Source organism: Canis aureus, chromosome 32 (assembly GCF_053574225.1).
Source record: "Canis aureus isolate CA01 chromosome 32, VMU_Caureus_v.1.0, whole genome shotgun sequence".
Taxonomy (NCBI): domain Eukaryota; kingdom Metazoa; phylum Chordata; class Mammalia; order Carnivora; family Canidae; genus Canis; species Canis aureus.
In genome coordinates, this window is record NC_135642.1 from 37,659,391 (window position 1) to 37,665,772 (window position 6,382).

The following is a 6,382-nucleotide window of genomic DNA, read 5'->3' on the forward strand; positions in this document are numbered from 1 at the left end:
TTTTGGAGTGTTTAGTTCATTTACATTCAGAGTAATTTAATTATTGATATATATTTAGTTCCTTGTTTTGTCATTTTTTTCCACAGATTTTCTCAATTCCTTTCTAGCCTTTCTCACTTTTGGTCTTTTCTTCCCTTCAAAAAATCTCCATTAATATTTCTTACAGGGCTGGGTTATTGCTCACAGACTCCTTTAGTTTTTACTTGTCTGGGAAACTACAAGAGAGTCACTTTAGATGTAAAGACATGTGTAGGTTGAAAGGGAAAGTTTGTAAAAAGATATTCCCATGCAAATGGTAAGCCAAACAATACTATATGACAATATTAAAATTAGAAAAAAAACTTAATTCCAAAACTATTATGAGACAAACAAGGACATAATATATTGGTAGAGGGGTCAATTCATTAAAAAGTTATAATAATTATATACACAAGGCAATAACCCCCTAAATATATAAAGCAAACAGTGATAGAAGTGGAAAATAGTTCTATAATGATAGTTGGAGACTGCAGTATCTCACTTTCAATAATGAATAGAACATCTAAACAAAAGACCAAAAAGGAAATAGAACAACACTGTAAACCAACCATACCCTAACAGACATACATAGGACATTACACCCAATAATAGAAGAATATACAATCTACTAAAGTGCACATGGAACATTCTCCTAGAGAGACCACACATGAGGCAATAGAAAAATCTTACCAGTTTGTTTAATCATTTACTTACTGAATAACAACTAAGTTGTTTCCAACTTCTTTGGTTATTATGAATAAAGCTGCTATGAAGATTCATGTCCACATTTTTGTATAAACACGGGTTTTCAATTCTCTTGGATAAGCCCCAGGATTGCAACTGCTGAGTCATATAGTTGTTTCATTGGGTTTTATTTAAGATTTTTTTTTTTTTTTGAGAGAGATCATCAACAGTGGGGAAGGGGCAGAGGGAGAAGGAGAAGCAGGTTCCCCGTTGAGCAGGAAGCCTGATGTGGGGCTTCATCCCAACCCCAGGATCATGACCTGAGCTGAAGTCAAACACTTAACTGACTAAGCCACCCAGACAGCCCTTATTGAGTTTTATAAGAAAATGCCAAACTATCATTCATAATAGACCATTTTACATCCATCAGCAATTTATGAGTAACCCTGTTTCCCTGCATTCTTTTCCTTAAAAGTTTACTTAAGTAGTCTCTATATCCAAGAAGGGGTTTGAATTCACAATCCCCAGATCAAGAGTCACAGGCTTTTCTGACTGAGCCAGCCAGGTGCCCCTTTCCCTACATTCTTGGCAGCATTTGGCGTTGTCACTATTTTTATTTTAGTCATTCTAATATGTGTGTTTTAGTATCTCCTGGCAATTTTATTTTATTTTATTTTTTTAATTTTTATTTATTTATGATAGCCACAGAGAGAAAGAGAGAGAGGCAGAGACATAGGCAGAGGGAGAAGCAGGCTCCATGCACCGGAAGCCCGATGTGGGATTCAATCCCGGGTCTCCAGGATCGCGCCCTGGGCCAAAGGCAGGCGCCAAACCGCTGCGCCACCCAGGGATCCCTCTCCTGGCAATTTTAATTTGCAATTCTCTAATGGCTAATGATATTAAACATATGTTCATGTGCATTATTTGCCACCTATCGATTCTCTTCAGTGAAGTATGTCTTGCCCATCTCTAATTCAATTTTTTCTTTTCTGCTGAGTTTTAAGAACTCTTACTAGTCCTTTGTCAGATTTGTGGTTCACAGATACTTTCTCTAAGCCTGTTGCATGTCTTTTCATCCTCTTAACAGGGTCTTTTTTGAGAAAAATGTTATTAATTTGATGAAGTCCAATTTACCAATTTTTTCTTATATAATCACGCCTTTGGTGTCAGGTGTAAGAATATTTTGCCCAGGTGTAGGTCCTAAACATTTTTTTTAGGTCCTAAACATTTTTTTTTCTGTTTTTTCCCCTAAAGTTTTACAGTGATTCATTTTGAATTCATTTTTGTGAAAGGTATGAGGTTTAGGTTAATATTTTTTTAACCTCTGGATGTCCAATTGCTCCAGCTCCATTTCTTAAAAAAGTTACCCTTTTCCTGCTGAACTGCTTTTGCATTTTGTAAAAAAAAAAAAAAAAAAAAAAATATCAGTTGGGTATGTATGTCTGAGTCTTTTTCTTGACTTTCTATTATTTTGCATTGATCTACATGTCTATCCCTCTGCTGCCAATACTACATAGTCTTGATTACTGGTTATTTTTTCAAAGCTCTATACTAACTCTAATGTGCTATGAGAACTGAGAACCACTGCTGGAGCCAGAAAAATGGTTTGAAGAGCCTGACTACTATGATTATCTCTTATAATCCAGAGAAATACAGTAAAAAGCATGCTTAGAAGCCAAAGACCTGTGTTTTGTATTCTTAGTGCATGAGGATGTGGCTAGGTGATCTAACCAAATCTTTTAGCCTGAGTCTCAATTTTCTCATCTATGAAACTGGGATGCTAATGCATATTTAGTCTACCCTTCTGGTATGCCTGTGAATACAAAAGGAAATATAGAGTCTGTCAGGTTTAGACTAAAGCCAGCGATCAAATACAAAGGGCTATTATTTGGGGGGTAGGGGGAGGAAAAGGAGATGCAGAGAGACTAAGGTCTTTCTTACCCAAGGTCACCTTCTATTTGATTTGGTGGCATTAGCTAGGAAAATTCAAGTTATTCAACAAATACTTACAGAGCTCATTCTGCCAAGCACTGTGAAAAGTCCCTGGGACACAAACAAAAAGACACAGTCCTCGTCCTTACGAATCTTCCTATATGTCCTATTTAGGGGACATATATCAGTTTTCAAAAGTTAAGTGAATTAAAATTAAATTTGTATTGAGAACTCCTTTAGAATTTCAGGACTCTTCTAGGTAGATGAATCCATAAATCAATAAATCATTGTTATGACATCTCTGTAAGTCACCAGCCATAGCCTCAGACTTTCTTTCTCTTTTTTTTTTTTTTTTTAAGATTTTATTTATTTATTCATGAGAGACACAGAGAGAGGCAGAGACACAGGCAGAAGCAGGCTCCATGCAGGGAGGCCCATGTGGAACTTGATTCCTGAACTCCAGGATCATGCCCTGAGCCAAAAGCAGAGCCCAACTGCTGAGCCATCCAGGCGTCCCTATTCTTAGACTTTCATGGGATTTTGCATGCTGGCTTTGTAGAGCCAAAAGGAAAGAGGGAGGGATTCCCTGGAAAGAACTAAAAACATTCCTAGGTTCACGTGCTTGCAACCCCTTCCACGCTCTTCTCATCCCCATTCCAAATTTTTTTTGCCATTCATTTACTAAAACAAAACAAAAACATTCCAATTCAGAGTCCTATATTGTAGATAAAAAAATGTAGTTGCCTACCAAGTGGTGCAGAACCTGTAGAAAGAGGGCAATCCTAAGGGTCAGCCTATTTCTTCTGTGTGCTTCCAGGTCTCATTTTAGAAATTGATTTCAGCCCAGGTCTATCTGTAATGCAAATGCGTATGAAGTGGCTTTAACAGTTAGAAGAAGTCTGGATGTACACATTCCTCTAGACAGCCTGCACTGAAGAAAATCTCTTGGAGAATAATGGCTATTATTATGGAATCATTTTTAGTATTATTAAATGCTACTTGGTGTGTTTAGAGTGCAAGGCATAAGAATAAAACAAAATACACAATAGCAAAACATGCTACAGCACAACAAAATCAGAACCCAGTTCCCAGACTCCCAGCTGGAGTGATGCTCAGAATTTTGCGTGCCATCCCAGCCATTGGCGGGACTCTGCTGCCCTCAGGTGGCTGAAGTTATTCTTGGACAAAGCCACTAGTGCTCTTGTGTTAGGAAGTGCTATGATGATTTTTAGAATGGTGGAATGGCTGGATAGGTAGAGAGAAGGGTAGATTCATTCACTTAGAAAATATTGAATTTCAACTATTTTCCCAGGCACTGTGCCAAAAGCTGTTAGGAAGTGACATTTGAGATCTGAGATCTGAAAATTGCACTGGCATTAAGTAAAGCAAGGACTATGGTCAGAGCTGCCCTGTGCATTGGTTCCAGGAGAACAGTGACAAGGATTGAAGAAATGATCTGTGGTGATGGGGACAGAACTTCACAAATATGCTTCATTCTTCAGGGAGAAAACATAACTCTAGCTAACCTTAGCCTATTAATTCAAATCCATTGGGTTAACAAGAGAAAGAATACAGAACAGGTAAATGTGGGCTTTAGATACTTATCCTCCCTTATACACAAGGGGTATAAGGAAAGTTCTAGGTGGGGACAGAGAGGGAGAGTAAGAAGAGCTCTTTGCCTCACTGAAAAACAAAGTGAAACAGGTAAGAGGACAAGATACCATATTTAACATGGTTGGTCCTCAAAGATGATGACACCCAGTATTAATAAGTCTTTATAATTATGTAACTTTTTATTTTAGAGAGAGAGAGAGGGAAAGCATGCACGAGCAGGTGGGTCTGAGAGGGGCGGAGGGAGAGGATCTTAAGCAGGCTCCACATCCAGCAAGGAGCCTGATACAAGGCTTGATCTCATGACCCTGAGATCATGGCTTGAACCAAAATGGAACTGGGTGCTCAACCAACTGAGCCATACAGGCGCCCCTTAAGTCATTATATTATTGATGAGTATGGAAATTGATGCATTCCATTTGACAGCAATCTACAATTAGAAATTTATTGTCCAAGATTACTTGTAGGGATATATAGAGAAAAGAGTAGATGAGACCAGTGCCATTCCTTCATCTGGGCTTAAATAATGGCATCAGAGACACTTAAGAGCTGAGTTTCTTGAAATTGAAATTTGTGCTGGGACTTCTCTGCAGCTGAGAGACTTAGCTCCTTTTAGGATTCTGTAAAAGCCTACGTAAAAAATCCCAACCTTTTAATTTCCTTTGAACTCAAACATGCATTTATTGAACAACCTGTGAATGCAATGCTGGGCTGGGGAGGGTGCCCAGAGATAACTTAGATCTGCTTTTCTGACCTCAAAGATTTTGGTCTAGAGAGGACTGACTTGTAAAAATAAAACACAGTAATTAAATGGGAGGAAAGGCTATAATATAGCTTTGTGGAAATATGGGATAGGGAAAATAAAATATATTCTAATTGGAGGGATGAGGAAGGGGTAGGCTTCTAGCAGATGTGGCATTTGGGCCTTGAAACACAAGTGGATTTTAATAGGTCTGGGAGGCTCAGAGGAAGGACGGGTTGGTGTCTCTTCCTTTAGGTTGAAGAGGATGAACTGTTATGTTAGGCTTTATTGAGCACCAATAAGGTGCTGTGTGAAATGGAGAAGCATAAGAACCACCATTAAGGGATGATACAATATAACCCTGAGGAAAAAAATCATATAATATTAAATGATACTGTGTGATCAAGTATCAGAACAGTTACAGAGTCCAGAAGTGAAGCACAGATAAGGGCCAAATACAATTTTTTGGGTAGAAATTACTCGCTTTAAAAATATTTCAGTGAAGGGCTCCTAGTGGCTTAGTTGGTTAAATATCTGACTCTTGGACTTCAGCTCAGGTCATGATCTCAGAGTTGAGATTGAGCCTGGCATTGAGCTCCACACTGGGCATGGAACCTGCTCAAGATTCTCTCTCTCTTTCCATCTCTCCCTCCTTCACCCTCTCTAAAAAAATTTTTTTTTCAATGAAATCAGCAGGAGAAAGCATGAAGCATAAGATGCATATTACTTTTACCATTACTTCTCCAAGCTTCTAGATTTTGTAAAAAGTTTTTATTTTTCATTACATGAAAAATGCATAATACATAATACAATTTTGTTTGAAAAAATTCAAGGGATAAGAAAAAAATTAAGAGTAAAAAAGAAAAATTCTTCCTTCAAAATCTCCCCTTTTCCACCCAATCTCATTTCTTTCCTTAAGGTGACCACTGATACCTCAGTGATGGAATGAAAGGTAGTGGGACAAGGAAGCCCAGGGAGGGTAAGACCTCAGGTAATACCTCAAATATAACCCACTACGGTGGAAAGACCTCCACACAAACTGAATATACCTCATGAACACCATTTTAATACTTGCCCAGTATTCTTTTTCTTTTTTAATTTTTTTTTAATTTTACTTTTTTATTTGAGAGAGAGCACAAGCAGGGGGAGCAGCAGAGGGAGAAGCAGACTCCCTGCTGAGCAGGAAGCCTGATCTGGGGCTTGATCCCAGGACTCCAGGATAATGACCTGAGCTGAAGGTAGATGCTTAACCAAGCCACCCAGGCGCCTCTAGTTGCCCAATATTCTGACAATATTTTGGAACATTTATTTAGAAAAAACTTTATACCATTCTTTTTTTTTTTTTTTTTTTAATTATAGACGATGATCCATTCTGGCTATTTTCGGACATATACC